This window comes from Ziziphus jujuba, chromosome 4 (genome assembly GCF_031755915.1).
Source record: "Ziziphus jujuba cultivar Dongzao chromosome 4, ASM3175591v1".
Lineage (NCBI taxonomy): Eukaryota > Viridiplantae > Streptophyta > Magnoliopsida > Rosales > Rhamnaceae > Ziziphus > Ziziphus jujuba.
Genome location: NC_083382.1, coordinates 3,202,023 through 3,220,328, shown reverse-complemented (window position 1 = coordinate 3,220,328; position 18,306 = coordinate 3,202,023).

The following is an 18,306-nucleotide window of genomic DNA, read 5'->3' as shown; positions in this document are numbered from 1 at the left end:
AAAAAGGAAAAACCAAGCTTTTCGAAACGGAGAGTGGAAGCAAAAGTGAAGACAAAAAACCAAAAACAACAAAAGAGAAAAACATGCGTTTTGATAGAGAAAAAAACAAAAAAATAAAAGAAAAGGAAAAAAATAATAATAAAGGGTATTTTGGTCAAGATGAGACAAAAGTGGGCTAGTTTTTTTAAAAAATTTTTTTTGCTATTTTTCAAGAATCGGTTTGTACAGTGGCTATTTTTCGAAAAAATCCTTAATACTGGCATCCCACAATGACTCAAGCCCAGTACTCACTGCCTTTTTTCACATCCGCTATTGGTAGAGCAGTCATAGCCAATTGTTAAATGGCGGCTTGCGATTCGTAAATAGGGACCCAAACATTTTGTGCACAACTTCCAAGGAGAATCTCAATTACATTATTAGCTGGCCAGACATTTTGTTGGGCTATTTGGGCTTGTGTAAATTAGTAATTTATAGATGAATTGCAATTGAATTGGTTTGGAAAAGTTGCACCCAATGGGGAAGTGCAGGAATAGAAGAGTCTCAGGTCTTCGGTATCTGAATTATGGTTAAATAAATTGCTCTATTCTAAGGTAGTGTTTTTGGGCTGTGTGCGACTACCAAGACAAACATCACTCTGGTATTCAATCCTTACAGCCACTAGAGTACAAGCTTCTAAATCTATTTTAAGCATTTGATAATCCTTAGAAGAGTTTGAGATCGGTACCGCATCATTAGCACTACAGTTCAACCGAAAATCAAGGTGGCCACAGTGATCAAGTTGATTGGATCCCTAGAAGGGATACCTACCTGGATACTTCTACATTCAAAAAGATCACCATAGTTTTCTTATTCATTGGCGGACGAAGATGATGGACCTTGGATTGACAAGATTACTGTAACTACCAACACAAGCAGGAGGTGGCTTTTGGAGGTAATTAAGGGATGCATTTTGCGTTATAAGAGAATAAGAGAAGATATATGTAGCAACCACATAATAAAAATACCAGTTTTCTACTAAAATCATCAAAATATTATTAGATTGGTGTTAAATTTTAGTCTATTTTTCAACATACGTACACTATATCTGTAAGAGTCAGTAACTGAAGGAAAATGTCAATTGTCATTTTGTATATTAAGAGCTGAAGTATACAAATACACGACAGAGACTTTCACATGAGCCTATACACTTGTTGGATAAGCCTATCTTTATCACTAATGTTAGTATATCTAGAATACAGTTGTTAAAGTATATATGAACAGTAGAACAGATTAGATAAACTTGCTACTTGAACACATGATAGTTATCAGAAGAATTATTCATGACACCTCAGCACCAGTTGCTGCATCAGCACTAGATTGAATTCTGCTATCATCCCCCCTCAACAGATATGTGGGGGATACCACATTAAGCTTGTTATGAAGGTGTTGGAACCAGGCAGTGGATGAACCCTTAGTAAAGTTGTCTGCAATTTGATCTATTGTGTGTCAGACTTCAAGGATGGTTTGCATAGCTTTATCAAGAGCAAAGTGAAAATCAACTTCTATATGCTTTATTCGTTGATGAAAAACTAGATTTACAGTAGGAGAACCAGCAGCCATACTGTCACACCAAAGAATAGGAACCTAATATAGAAAATATGGTTTGCACTCTTTGAGTCAGTGCTAAACTCCCTTTCAACAATTTTTCATTATTCAATATCCCTCTCAACTTACTGCTCTTCCCTTATATAGTTCTCTCATACACAGATATGCAAAATCCAAAGTTAACAAAATAGCAAAAATGGAATAACAGAAAAACGGTTATGGCCATTGAAGATCTGCAAAACTCTCAAAGCTGCCTTGACATCATGAAATCCTTGAGCTAGCCTGGCTTTGCACATTTCCTAGCCTCACGAGGCTTGCCTGGCTCTTCTGTAACCTTCCTCAAGCTTCTTTCAACTTCCCTTTTGTTCACCGCTTCAAAACGACCCTCATCTTCAGTCGTTTCTTCTTGAGTATTTACACTCTTTGTTTCCTCTTGGGCCTCAAAACTACTCCATTTGCCCATTTGTTCCTGGAGTCTATTACTGTCCAAAAGTAGTGCAGGTTGTCTATTACTTCCCCTTTCCTAAAAAACGACCTTGTCCTCAAGGTCAAGCAAGTTGTACATTTGACTGAAAACACAAAGATCCTCCCAGGTAGCATCGTCAGGAGAACTTTGAGACCATTGCACTAGAATTTTCTTATGTGGTTTATTCCTCACTGTAATGATTCGACCAACCAATACTACAATAGAGGTTAGCAACGATCGGTTGGCATGATTGAATTCTGGCAGGGGGTAGCAGGTGATATGTTTATCACCTTTGAAAGGCTTTAGTAAGGATACGTGGAAGGTGGGATGGATCTTGCTTCCAGTGGGCAATGCCAAAGTATATGCCACTAGCCCAGCGTGAGCAATGATTTGGAAGGGACCAAAATATCGACAGCAAACCTTGGAGTTTGGTCATTTCGCGACTGTAGATTGGCGATAAGGCTGAAGCTTAACCAAGACCCAGTCGCCAACACTGAAGCGAATGTCCCTACATTTTTTGTTGGCCTGTTGCAGCATTCGATTTTGAGCTTACACTAAATTCTATCTCAGCCACTGCATGATTGAGTCATGGTTCAGCAAGGTCTCCTCCATAGCTTGTACAAAAGTGGCTCCCCTCACAGAAGCTGGAATGGTTGGCGGTGGTCTACCATATACTACTTGGAATGGTGTCATACCAATAGCGGAATGATAACTAGTATTGTAATGGTATTCAGCCCAACACAGATATTGACTCCATTGTTTCAGGCACTCAGCAGCAAATGCTCATAGGTATGGTTCGAGATATCGATTTGTCACCTCCGTTTGACCATTGGTTTCGAGATGGTAGGACAAGCTCATTTTCAACCTTATTCCCATAAAGTCAAATAGCTTCTTCCAGAATTGGCTAGTGAAAATGGGGTCACGATCCAATACAAGTGTCGAGGTACCCCATGCAACCATATGACCATGTTAGTGAAGAGCTCAGCCACCTTGGATGCTGTATGATGTGATGGAAGTACGCCAAAATGTGCATATTTGGTGAGACAGTCTATGACCACAAGGACAGTGGAGTTTCCGCGTGAATTTGGCAACCCGACAATGAAGTCCAAAGCCAAGTCTTCCCATATTCTCTCAGGTATCTCGAGGGGTTGTTGTAAGCCATAAGGCCCATGGAGTATTTGATAGTCTAACATGTGAGACACTTTGCCACAAATTCCTTCATTTCTTTTCTCATTCCTTCCCAAAAGAAACTTGCACTAAGTCTTAGAAAAGTCCTCTTAACTCTAGCATGGCCGATAGTAGGAGTTGCATGAAATTCCTGGAGCAACAAGGTTTTCAGTTTTGATTCCTTGCTAAGTATGGACCTGTTCTTATACATCAATAAATCATTCCGACAACTGTAGCGGGTATTATCGAAGGTTCCAGCCAGTATTTGTTTCTGCAACTCCTTAAGATACACTCCATATTCTCTTTACATAAGTCATCCAAAAAATTTAGGCCTGCCCATAGAAATGGCTACACAGATTTGAGAGCAATGGTTGTCGTGACAGTGAGACAAGGCATCTACGACTAAATTTTTTGTCCCCGCTTTATATTCAATAGTAAACAGATATCCCGTCAATTTACGGAGAAAAAGCTGTTGTTCTGGAGTCTGTATCACCTGAGTGAGTAGCTCCCTCAAACTCTTGTAATCTGTGCGGATGATGAAAGGCTATCCTAGGAGGTATTAGCGCCACTTAGTGACTGCTTTGACAACTGCCCACATCTCTCGCAAATAGGTAGATGCCACCTTTAAACGAGGTCTTAACTTCTTGCTAAAGAATGCCGATAGGTGTCCATCTTGTATCCATACCCCACCTATTCCAACATTTAAAGCATCAGTTTCTACAATAAATGTCTTCGAAAGATTCGGACGGCGTAGAACAGGAGTGTCGGTCATAATTTTTTTTAACTTCTCAAATGTCGTTGCTGCTTCTGCTGTCCAAATGGAATTGTCTTTTTTGAATAGCTAAGTGAGTGGAGCAGCAACTGTTGCATAGTGGGCAACAAATCGGCATTAGTACCCGATGAGGCCGAGAAACCCACGTAACTGGTTGAGATTCTTAGGTTGAGGCCACCTGGTCATTGCGTCAAACTTGGCTAAGTCTGCCTTAACACCTTCACATGAAACGAGATGGCCTAGGTATTCGATTAAACTTTGAAAAAATTGACACTTGCCTCCTTTGACAAAAAAATTGCTCTCCGAAAGACATAGCAACACTAATTACAGGTGCTTAGCATGGTCGGTCAAACTTTTATTGTAAATAAGTATATCATCAAAAAACACAATAACAAACTTTCGGAGGAAGGGCTTGGAAATTTGGTTCATGGCCACTTGGAAGGTGGATGGGGCATTTGACAAATCAAAAGGCATCACCATGAATTCATAGTGTCCCTTATGGGTTCTAAATGCCATCTTGTGCACATTGTGCCTATCCATTCTGAGTTGGTGATACCTTGAATGAAGATTAAGCTTGGAGAACACCACTGCCCCTCAAAGTTCATCCAGAAGTTCATCAATAGTTGGGATGGGGAAGCAATCTTTAATCGTGATCCCATTAAGTGCTCGATAGTCGACACAAAATCTCGAAGATCCATCCTTCTTTTTCACCAACAGCACCGGGGAAGAGTATGGACTGTTACGATGCCGGATAAATCCATAATCGAGCATCTCTTTGACCAGTTTTAGTTTCTCCATAACATCTTTCTGAAAATACGGATAGTGATGTGGCCTTACATTGACCGGTGTCGAGCCTAGTTGTACATGAATCCGATGATCAATGTCCCGTATTGGTGGTAACTGCTTTGGTTCTTCAAAAACCCTCCGGTACTGGCGTAGAATCCCATTTTCCCACTGGTGGTAAGTTCTTTTCCATACAATCGATCTCATCATTCCAAAACTCACCTTTCTCACTTGCTAATTCCAAAACTGCAGTTAACTTGTACACTCCTCTCACATCGCCCTCAGATAGCAATGCATTAAACTGGGAGAAAGGACTTGGCGAGTTGTAAGCTGGTTGTCTCCTGCTAATTTCACAGTTTGTCCTTTCCATTGAAACTCCATGGTCAATGCCTTATGGTCATGAATACATGGCCCAAGGGTTCTCAACCACTGCATGCCAAGTATAACATCAATTCTCCAAATTGGCAGTATATATAGATCCACCTTAAATCTATGGCCCTGCAAGACAAGCTCTACTCCAGTACATTTCTAGTGATAGACCAAATATTGTCCATTTCCCCATGTACACTTTAAACCTCCTAGTTTCTTCCCACATTAGGCCCAGTTTTTTTTAACCAAAGCTTCTTAAAGAAAATTGTTATTACTAATAGTGTTTATGAGGACCTCTAAGGTTTCCATGCCGTGTTTAGCCATTATTCGAAATACACTTCGATTTACAGAATTTGATAGAGTATGGAGACTTATTTCGAATGCTTCCTTGTCCAGGTTATCTTCCTTATCCTGCTCGCATTCCTCCAAACCAACTTCTTCTTTGTCCTCTCCACACAAAAGCAATACCCAATTCTTGCATTTATGTTTGCTGTGGTATTTTTCACCGCAGCTGAAACAGAACCCCTTCTCTCGTTTTTCTTGAATCTCTATCGGAGTTAAACGCTTGATTGGAATTTTGGAGTTCCCAGATTGTTGCATTCGAGCTTGTAAGGTCATTGCAACCCCAATGGGTCCCTTGGAAAGTGGTTTGTATCCCTACAAAGCCTCCCCCCCCCCACCATGCTTCCCCGTACCAAGGTTTCTATCCCTCGATAGCCCTCTCTCCAATGATATCCTAGCAAGTCTTCGTTTCTATCCTCAAAGAGCTGTGCCTTAGCCATAGCATTCGCCAAGTCATAAGGTCGAGCTAGCAAAAGCTCCCTACGAATCTCCATTTTCAATCCCCAAACAAAGAAATTAATAAACATAGATTTAGAGACACCTGTGATTTGGGTTATCAGACTCTTAAATTCTGCTGGGTATTAAGAGACCTTCCCAGTTTAGGTCAACTTAGCAATTCTTCCTAGCGGATCATCATAAACTGAAGCGCCAAACCTCTTGCGCAGCTCGTGGAGGAACATGTCCCAGCTAGTCAGGGTGCCACTCTTCTCCATCCATTGATGCCACATGGAAGGCTCGCCGTCTAGATGAAATGCCATCCCTACTAGATGCATTGCTGGTTCAACTTGATGCAGAGAAAAAAATATGTTGATTTTATAGATCCAATCCTCCACGTTGGTCCCATCAACCCGAGGCACCTCGACCTTCAAGGTCTTAAGAAGTGAGTTCATATCCACATGAGAAACACCGACTTCGTTTCGTTGGGGCGCAACCAGAGTATTCTACACCCCCGCACTATGCAAAACTTGTGTGAACTCTACCATCGTTCCAGAATCCCGTCAGAATTGAGAGAGCTAGGAGATCCACTAATCTGTAATGATAATGTGTTGCTCTAAAAGCGATGTGAATTTGGCAAGTTGTTCATCGGCATGTTGTTTGAAACTAGCCTCCATCGTCTTCATTATTTCTGCAATCTACTCGTTCCGCATTCCTCTCAACGAGAGCACCAATAATAGAGAAAATATGGTTTGCACTCTTTGAGTCAATGCTAAACTTCCTTTCAACAATTCGTCATTATTCAACATCCCTCTCAACTTAATGCTCTCCCGTTATGTAGTTCTCTAATACACAGATATGCAAAATTCAAACTTAACACAATAGTAAAAATGGAATAACAGAAAAACGGTTATGGCCTTTGAAGATTCACAAAACTCTCAACGCTGCCCTGACATCACGAAATCCTTAAACCAGCCTGGCTTTGCACGTTTCCTAGCCTCACGAGGCTTGCTTGGTTCTTCTGCAATCTTCCTCAAGCTTCTTTTAGCTTTCCTTTTGTTCACCGCTTCAAAACGACCCTCATCTCCAATCATTTCTTCTTGAGTATTTGCACTCTTTGTTTCCTCCTGGGCCTCAAAACTAGCCCATTAGCCCATTTGTTCCTGGACTCTATAACTATCCAAAAGCAGTGTAGATTGTCTATCAGAACCCAAGTAGGAGAAACTTTTAATTCCATTAGAAACTTTAAAAAACAGAGCCTGGATTGGATAACCATTGACTGCTTTACTTAGTTGACTTCGAATTGACTTTGCCACCCAACTGAATTTACCTCAAAATTTGGAACAAATTGGGATCACCCGGTCCCCGCACACAAAAACTGTCACATCGCATATGTGGGTCCCATGCGGTTGTTTTTTAGAGAGAACCATGTAATTACTGTATCTTTGAATTTGATTAAATAAATGAAAGGAACATATCTTAACTGCAAGGGATTCTTTAACTTAGACATATAAAATAACTAATATTAATTTCTAAATATATTATTCTTGGATCATTTAAAATTTTTAAATACCCCTTTTTTTTCTTTTAATGAATTAATTAAAACTATAAGTTTTGCTCACTTTTAAGAATTATGTATAACAAGTTCAAATTTTAGAATATGTATCACTTATATTTCAACCTGTCATAGAATTTTTTATTTTATTTTTTTGCTTATCTGTGTTGTATTAAATTTGATATATAAGGGGAAAAAAGGTTAATGCATATCGTGAAGAATACTCCACATCACTCTTTTTATTTTTTTATTTTTTATTTTATTGTTATTATTATTTTCTTTTTCTCGGGTTGACAATAGAGCTGCAATTCATCAAATCACTTGGGAAGCTTCCAAGTCCTTGGACTCGTTGCTAAAAGTGTACAACGCTCAACTGCCCGGCCCATATAAGGCAAGATTGAACTTTATACACATTTGCTTATCTATCTTCATGTCATCATTCTACGCTTTCACGGCAAAAATAATAACAAAAGCAAGAATAATCAAATTCCACATTATCTATCCATATATAAATATATACATACATATATATATATATATATACATATCAATATTAAAGATGTCTCTTTTTCTAGTTCTTGGGATCAACAAAACAAAACATGTTTCCTAAATCCTCAGTTACACCTTCATCAAATTTAAAATTTTGGTTGCTTGGAATTTCTCCCGGATCATCAGGATTTGCATCATCAAATTTGAGAGAAAAATAGATAATTAACCTCTTCAAATATAAGCACGTACGTGTCATTTATTTTAATAAAGCCTCTGTACAAAAGCAAAATCACCAAACCAAAACGGAACATCTTTTTTCTCCTGAACTTGTCAACACAGTCAGTGCTCATTACATAAATTTAGCACGCTTAATTTACCACTTTTGTACGTAGGTTCACATTCAAAAGTTAAGCATATGACAGAAACATAGAAACTTGGGAAACATCAATATATATAAATGAATTGTTGTGATTTTGTGGAATGCAGAGGACAAAAAGGGCTTTGGTGGAATCTGGACAGATTGAAGATTTCCTTCCAGCATATCAACAACTTTACTCATTGGTGGTAGGGGTGGACAAAATCTAATCTAACCCGCTCAACCCGTTCAATCCAATTCATTTTTAGCGGTTTGAATTGGATTTTTACATAAATTGGATTGGATTGGATTCAAAAATATTAAAAACTATTTGGATTTGATTGTTTTAGAATTGAAGATATAAATCCAATCCAACCCAATCCAATCCAAACTATATATTATATAATTAAAAAATTATATAAATTTTATATATTTTTTTATTCTCATATATTAATTTTTAATATTTTTTTAACATATCCCTTAATTTTTAATATTTTTGTAATATATTCCCAATTTCCAAATAAAAATGTGAAGCTCTAAACATGCTTGTTGCTGCCACCACCAGCTTCACCACCAAGTTCATTCTCTGCTCTTCAAGACTTAGCTGCATTTTGGTCTTTATTTTGCATTGAATAGTATTTTTTTTTTTTTAAACATTAATGAATGTTATTGGATATTATAGATTGTAATTTTATATTTTATTCTATATTGTATTATTTTAATTGTACTTTATGTTTGAATAATTACAATCTATTATTTATATTTTATGTTTGAAAGATTTTTAATTTGTATTATATATTAATAGACTTATAAATTTCTAACAGATTAACCAATTCAAACCAATCCGATCATAAATGGTTTGGTTTTGATTTGAAACTTTCAATGATTTTGATTGAATTATATATTACGTAATGGATTAGATTGTATTTTGATTCAAAATCAAACCAATTTAGTCTATGTCCACACCTAATTGGTGATCGATCTGATGGAATTGTCTAAATGCACCAAAAGCTCACTAGCACCATCTTCTTTGCCATCTCTTTTTCCTCTTCTGTTGTGACTCCCAAAATTCGTGAATCTTTATCTAATTTTATGTCCTCGTAAATCCAATATGAAAAGCATATTTTCACCAGCACGAGGCACTTCAACTTCAATATTCTTTGTTGTTCCAACCATTTTGAAAATCAATATTCTATTACTATAAATATCAGATTTGTGATATATTCCATCAAAATTCCAATTATATACTTTAGGCGCTATGTCTTCTGCTGTTCCTCTAGCACCCCTCATCGATATAATACTCACAAATGCAATTCATAGTTACAGGGGAAAGTAAAAAACAGAGCCTCTATTGACTAACAATTGATGACTTTAATTAGTTGACTTTGACCTGGCTTTGCCAATTTAACTTGGAGCAAACTGGGATCACCTGGTCCCGCACACAAAAACTATCGCATCGTATATGTGGGTCCCATACGGTAGTTTCATGAGAAAGGACCATCTAATTAATTAATGTATCTTTGAAATTTTTTATTTTTTTTGTTTTTTTGGTAAAATGAATTTCAAAAATACAGTAGAATAGATGAAGATAAGTAAATATTTGAATGTATACAGTACAACTAGAAGAAATTCTTTATTAGAATATATATATTTCTGAAGCATTTAAAATTTTTAAATACCTTTTGTTAATGAATTAATTAAAATTATAAGTTTAGCTTAACCTTAGTAATTATGTTCTTTTATAAAGATTTTGTAAAATTTAAAAGATTTTGGGAATTATTAACATTTTGAGATTTTTGGACTTTGAACATTTAAAACTCTGAATATCACAATTGGTTTCACAAAAGTAATTTAAAACAAAGATTTTGAGAAATTTTAATTTTGAACTTTTACAATACTTTATATTGTTCCTCAAATCTATAAATATCAAAATGATTTTTATAAAAATATTTTCAGACAATGATATTGGGAAATTTACTTTAAAACTCTAAATCTCAAGAACAATGGATAAAAAAAATGGTTTTAGACAAAGATGTTGAGAAATTATAAATATTTTGTAAAATTTAAATGATTTTGGGAAATTATTAACACTTTTGAACCATTTAAAAATTTTAAATACACCTTTTTTTAAGGAATTAATTAAAATTATGACTTTAGCTCAACCTTAAGAATTATTTTTATAATATGATCAAAATTTAGATTGTGTTTCATTTATATTTCAACATACATTTTGTAAAATATAAATGATTGTGGGAAATTATTAAAATTATTGAACCATTTAAAAATTTTAAATACACCTTTTTTAAGGAATTAATTAAAATTATGACTTTAGCTCAACCTTGAGAATTATTTTTATAATATGATCAAAATTTAGATTATGTTTCATTTATATTTCAACATACATTTTGTAAAATATAAATGATTTTGGGAAATTATTAAAATTCTTGAACCATTTAAAAATTTTAAATACCCTTTTTTAATGAATTAATTAAAATTATGAGTTTAGCTCACTTAAAAGAATTATGTAATATGATCAAACTTTAGATTATTTTTCATTTATATTTCAACGTATTTTAGAATTTTAGAAATTTTTTTTTTTTGTTTTTTTTTTTTTGTTTTTTTGTTCATCTGTGTTGCATCGAATTTGATAAGCGGGAAGAAAAGAAAAAAGTTAATGCATATCGTGAAGATTACTCCATTACTACTCATTTTTTTTGGGGGGTTTTTTGAAAACTAGCCACCGTACAAATCTATTTTTGAAAAATAGCAAATTTTGTTTTCTTAAAAAAAAACTAGCCAACTTTTAACCCATTCAGACCAAAATATTCTTTTTTATTTTTAAATTTTTTTAATCTTTTTTATGTTTTTTCACTATTAAAACGTAGGTTTTTTTTTTTTTCTTATGTTTTTTTGTCTCTTCTTTCCTTTTCCCTTTCCCTTTTGAAAGAAACCTAGGGCTTTCCCTTCCACTTTCCTTCTAAAAAACACTATCTCATTCATCAGAAAAATCGTCCTGTTCACGGGTGTTTTTGATAGATTGCTTTCGAATTTGCCTCTGTCCTGCAAATCTGCTACGGTTAGAAGACCCAAAGTCGTACATATGGCATACGAGGCTTTTTATCCACCCCATTTTACACCCTTCACTGGCTTTGATACCTCTTGGGACACCCAAACATTTCTGGCCACCATTAGTGTTCTTGCCACCATCGGGCTTTAAGGTAAACATATGTCTCTCTTTCTTTCTCTCTCTCTGCTTTCCTTTTCAATAGGGTTTCGATTCTATTTGATGAAATTATGTTATTTCAATAGGCTTTCCTTGTTGTTTAGTTTTTCCTCTCTGTTCATGTGTGACTTTTGGTAATCTTGTTAAAAGAAATGTATTTAGAACATGCACTTTTGACTGGCCATTGACTAGGCAGAGCTCAGAAAATATGTAGGAGTAGTACTAGTTTGATTAGATTTACGAGATATACTTGAGCTAGCTTGCTGTATATGTCCCCAAAAGGAATAAATAAATTCCTTGTAGCTATCAGAGCCTTTTATATTGCCTCTTGAAATATATAAAAAGTGAGGAAATTTGAGAATTTTATGCAATAATTTTGTCCTTAATTTATTTTTTTTATTATTTGTATATTTTTGTAGTTATTTAGTTGTTAGTAGTTCTTGTGGTTTATTTCTGTTGGTGCAAAATTTTCAAATTTCTCATATGCTCTGGTTCATTTGAATAGAAATCAAAGAAAGAATATACAAGGAGACATTTACCTATTTGAGCCTCCAGGCTCCATCTTATCATTAGCTAGGTAAGCAATATTCTGTGGCCTCTCCTATGCACATCTTACACATATAATATGCTAAGTTTAATTGCTGCATGGTTAAAAAAGTCACACTCTTTTTTTTTTTTTTTTTCAAAATATGAAGCTTTTGAAGGGCTTGGAGATAATCGAAGCGTTCATGACCACACAGTGTCAAGACAATGATGAAGCCAACGATGATAGATTGAAGTTGGCTTTATTATATTTCCTAGAGACGGTTCTTCTAGGCAAAGAAAGCATGGCCACCGCACCTCATAATCACTTGGAGATGGTGGATGATTTAGAGTACTTCAATAACTATCCATGAGGTACTTTATCATATACTACCACCATTAGATCGTTGAAGAGTGCTTTTGAGCATAGAGAGTCCATGGCTTTAAACAAGTCAAAGAGTTATAGTTTTTGGGTTTCCTTTGGCTTTCATGGTAAGTTTGTCACACTATTATTTAAAGTTTGTTACACTTGTATTTATGGTGTGTATTTCTTTACTTATTCATTATTAATTAATTGTTTGACAAATTTGGGGTTTTGAGACAATTCCTTCGTTAGGTCAAGCATTCAAGAAGAAGTTGCTAGACATGGCATTCCCTCGAATTCTTAATTGGCATGTTCCACAAGTGCCAAGATTTGAGAAAGCCACTAAACTCTTCGATCATCGTGATGTAAGTATATGAGTTCTTCCACTTATATGTACAAATATATATATATATATATACATTCCAACATAGTAATATTATTTATACACTTTTGCAGTATTTGTAAGAATATTAGTATTACTTAATAATCACTTGATGATAATCCCTTTTGTCTTTTGCAGTATCCCGTTCATGGCTTAATGAATGTAACTGAATTTGTGCGTGCACATATCGGCAAAATTGCATGGGATGTACGTCATGACAGTACTCCATACAATGTTGCACCTGCTGTCCGAGACAAGCCACCACAGGCAAGTCATGATGAAAAAGATGAAAGTCTTCCACTTACAAGAAGTGGAAGAAGTAAGAAACGAAAAGAGGCGTCTGTGGAAATTATGGATAAAGGAGGGAGGCAGCGAATGGGACATAAGCCGACAGACCAGCCTTCATCATCAACTACAGGAGTTACTGCTCATGTTCGTGTTAAACCATCGATTCCATCCTAACCTCCAAAGACTCCATCCCATGATGAGGTTTGAATAAATTGTATCAATATTTATCTTTTTTATTATTGCAAGTACTAATCATTATTGTTTCTTTTAGGTACCTTTGAGAGAGAGATTAACTATCCTTGAAGGCGAAGTGGCTAATGTATGGCAAGACGTTAAGGATTTAAGAATCGCCATGCTTAGAGAGTTTGTAAGTTTGGACACCAAGCTTGATAAGTTAATGAAGCACTAAGGAGTGGTAGTTGGTGCTGATGGGTTGGGATATGGGATGGAAGCGGACGTTTAAGGGGATGAAAATAAAGAATAGTTTGGTCCCGATGCGACCCCTGTTGATAGACAATCACGTCCATCTATTGTAGACGATGCAGGACCAAGTGTTACGATTATCGAGAAAGTGTCTCCATCAAAGTTTCCTGCCGGGAGACGTGCAAGAAAGGTAGCAGCTGCTAAGCAAAGTATAGATATTGGGAGGCGGGATAGGAAGGCGGCAGCAGCTATTACAACTCTTTACAGTGTTGGAGGCTTGCGGAAAAAACTACAGCGCACTTTACCAGGTACATATTCTACTTTGAAGTTCGACCCATACAAACCAGTACCCACACAACTTGTAAAAAATTTTGACCAATTTATGAAGTCTGGTTGGGCAGCAAAGGTTGATATGGACATTTTGATTGTGGGTAAAGACTTTTTCCAGTTGCTTTATAACCAGTGAGAAGTGGCTGAATCACGATGTAAGTATTTTCCAATCAAGATTTTTATTTTATAATTTGATAAATTCCATAGATAGTTGTTCAACTGCATGGATGTAATTTAAAATTAACTCATCTTTCAATGCAGTATATGGAAGTCCTGCCTTACTTATTTCGTGTACGTGCCAATCGATTTCCTGATTTTTTTATCCTAGTTTTGAGGTGATAGATGGAGGATTTTGGGTAAGTAAAGGCCAGGTGTCCTATATGTGGCTATTGTGATTTTGGGTAACTAATAATTTATTTTGTTGTAGGTATACATTGAGCAATGTTATGGAAAGTTCCTCTCCAATCCATCTAAGTTCCAATTCTCATATGCAATGCAAGAATATGTATTGGGGATTCGAATGAAGGATTCGAAACCATGGAAATGCATAAATCATGTAAAATATACATGTCTTAACAATTCATTTATTCATGTGCTGTCCTTTATTTGTTGTGCTAACTGAAATCTTGTAATGTATTGATAGTTGTTGATTCCACTAAACAAGTGCAACATACATTGGCTGGTAGGGCACGTGAACTTGAAAGAGCATCGTATGACTGTATATGACTCAGATAAGGCTGGCAACCTAAACAAGGGAGAAATTTATTTCCAGAAATCATGCATAATGTTACCATATTTACTGCGATCTGCATTCTTTTATGAGCAGCGGTCGGATCTTGTAGACTTTGTTGATGAGTTTACATGTGAATTGGTACAAAATACCCCTTAGCAAAGTAACGGGTAAAACCCCTTAATACGTACGTGTTTGTTGAATAAATATTAACTATTGAATATGGTTCTAATAATACTAATATATGTTATAATAATTATTTTTTTGTAGTGGTGACTGTGGCATGTTTACACTCAAGACCATCGAGGTTTTACATACTAGATTACCAGTGACATTCACACAAGATGACATGGAGTTCTTTAGGAACAAGTATGCATATGAGGCTTACAACAAAGATCTAAGCACATGAGTTGAGTGGTGATGCATTTTTCTTTCCTTTTGTCATGTTTATAGATGCATATTCTTTATTATATTAGACTTTTAATTGTAAAGATGATGGTGGCTTATAATGTTCATTTAACAAAGATAACGATGTGGTATTGATGTAAGGATAAGTAATTGACCTTATAGGAAATGTGCCATGTTTATCTATTAGAATTCCATTATGCACAAATGCCTTATGAGCAAAATTGTAAATTTTAAAAAATTTTCCGCTTGTCGGAAAATATTTCCTCTAGGTAGAAAAATTTTCCTCCAGTCGGAAATCCCATATGGAGATCAATTGAAGCCTCTGGATAAATTTCCACCAGGCGGAAAAGTTTTCCTCCAAGCGGAAATAGTTTTCCTTCTGTTGGAAAAAATTTGTTCCAAGCAGAAATCGTTGAATAATTTTTACTCCTATCAGAAACTAATTTCCTCCACTTAGAAAATCAATTTCTAATAGATTATTTAAGTTAATAGTGGGGTAAAAAATTTGAGAGTGGAGACAAATATTATATGAGATGAAGATGGAATTAACAAAAAATGTATTGAAATTTAAAATCAATAACCATTATAAATAAAAGAAAAAATGATATATGTTTATTTTTCTTTTCAAAATCAATTGGACATTTCATAAAATGATATGTAAATTAAAGATTTAAAATCAACTCCAGAAAGCCTCTTTTCATTTGGGATTAAATTCAAAAAAAAAAAAAAAGATTGCTAATAAATCTTCCACCGTGGAGTATAAAATATTATATCCAATATATGAAATAATTATCAAAACATATTAAACCATAACACTAAATTAAAACTTTCTAATTCAAAGCATAAGACAATGGATTCGTACATCTCTGCCTATAATGTCCAACTCCACCGCATTAGCTACATCTACGTCCAATAACATTTTCATCTTCGAATGGTATGTGTTGCATCCTCGGCCTACCGGCTCACCTATGTGTCCATCTTAGTGGAAGAACAATCGACTTGCCACGTCATCCGGGGCATGCCATTATTTTTCATCTAACAAAGGGTAAATGGACTCAGCATAAGCTGCACGATATGCATCCGCGGTGTAGTAATGAGAACACATGTCATAAGGAGTAATTTTGCGGTCTCTGCAAACGGCAATACAATGATCACAAGAATTGATCAAGATCGAAGACTTTGCATGAGCATGTTTTTGATTGGAGATTAACTGTACCCCTTAAACTCCCACCTTCCATAAGAAATTCATGCATATTAATGGCTTTCACACGTAGTCCGATGGACTCCAAATTTCGTAGTTTGAGTTTCTCTTCCACGTGGTCAGTCATAGGATTCGTCAATTTTGCACTTGCAATATGTCGCTCATACAACCACCTTTGCAGTAAATCCCGTATGTGCTCTATTAATGCTACTTTGGCATCTCTCTAGCATCTAGCAAAATGCCATTCAAACTTTCTGTAATATTGGTGGTCATGATAGGGTACCTTCTACATGGACAAAGAGAACGTGCCCACCTTGTAGGGTCACATGATCGAATGTACTGGGCAGCCCTACTGTTTTTTACCTCAATTTGCCCCATATAAAACTCAAAATCTTCAACCAAATATGCACTAGCTGCGAGCATGAAACATTGTATTATTGATTCATCTTTCGTATGTCCATTTGCTTTAATATTTCTGCTTTAATATTTGCTTTAATATGTCCATTTGCATAATGCCCTTTCAATAGTGGGGTGTCTATCACTCACAAACACCAAATCCGAAAAATCTCCGATGGCATCCTTGAGGTTTTGGAAAAACCATGTATATGCTTGCTCGTTCTCTCCATCTCTAATGCCGAAAGCCAAAGGATATATTTGCTTATTGCCATCCATGCTTGATGCAATATACATGTACCCTTTGTATTTCCCTTTCAATGTAGTTGCATCAACAGCCAACATGGGTCTTATGTGGGCTTTAAATCCCCTAATGCTTGGTCCAATCGCCATAAAGAAATATACAAAATTGTTATTATCATTTGTTTTGATACCTGTAACAGTCCCAGGGTTCTTCGACACTAACTCATAATAGTAGGCAGGTAACTTAACAAAATTCTCCTCTGGAGATCCCCTAACACTGTTAAGTGCATACTCTTTACCTCTCCATGCTTTGTTGTAGCTTATATTCACCCCATATTTCTGCAAAAAATCATGTTGAATTTCTTTGGGTTTGTAAACACGTGCAATACCTTCATATTTATATTTGATACATTGCCGAATAACCCGGCTACTGGCTTGCTTATGTTCTCGATGCACGATATCTAAGGAGCAACTGTGTACATTATCAAAAATTCTCACAACAAATATTTCTCCATTTTTAAATGTGGTTGCACGTAGTTGCCATTTACAAGTATTTTCCAAGCAAACAACCTCATATTGTTGTGTAGTTAACTGTGTCACCTTGAACTCCTTATTTTCTCGCATGCAATAGATACTCAGTTTATTCTGTCACGTTTATTACAAAATAATTGTCCAACTACTATGCTCTCACAGCCAGTGAACTTTGACCAAAATATGGCCATAGAACCACTTTTGTTGCTCGATGATATGTGGTCACTTGTAGCATGATGAACCCTAACATCATCAACTCCTTCCTTATTCATTTTAGGATGCATATCATTATCATTGTCCGGCAACTCATGATCAAAATCTACATCATTATGATCAACATCATCCCCTGCTGCATTGTAATTCTCACCATGATCAATATTATGCAACTGCTCATACTCCTCATCGTTAGGAAACCGTTCAGCATAGTCACCTCCAACATTAACTCCTTCGTGGATGTTAAATGATGTCCAGGCCCCACGAACATCAACTTGATCTCTAAACTGAGTTTCTTGAACCATAATTTCTTAAGATGTAGCCTGAATAGGTTCAGTATCAGAAACTTATGGTAGACGAACGCCAATTGGAGGACAAGAAAAAGAATGAAGATTACTCCCACTATCCGAAGCAAATGTTGTTTGATGAACATTTCTACATACATGTTTAACTTTCGAAATCACCTCAACATACAATGGAGGCCGCATCATTGTCATCCCTCCATTCCTCACTTCTTGAAGAAAGCATTTCACATCCCTCTCACATCGTATTTCTATAGGATCCAACTTTTCTGCACATCATCCATATATCCATTTTAGCTTTAGTAAATATTCATTTCGATCTATCTCAATAGAATTGAAAATCTCATCCTCTAACTCTGATTTTGTGCATTTCTTGCTAACGGAAACCATTATATTTTTACCATTTCGATATTCCCAATTGCCACCATCATTTTGT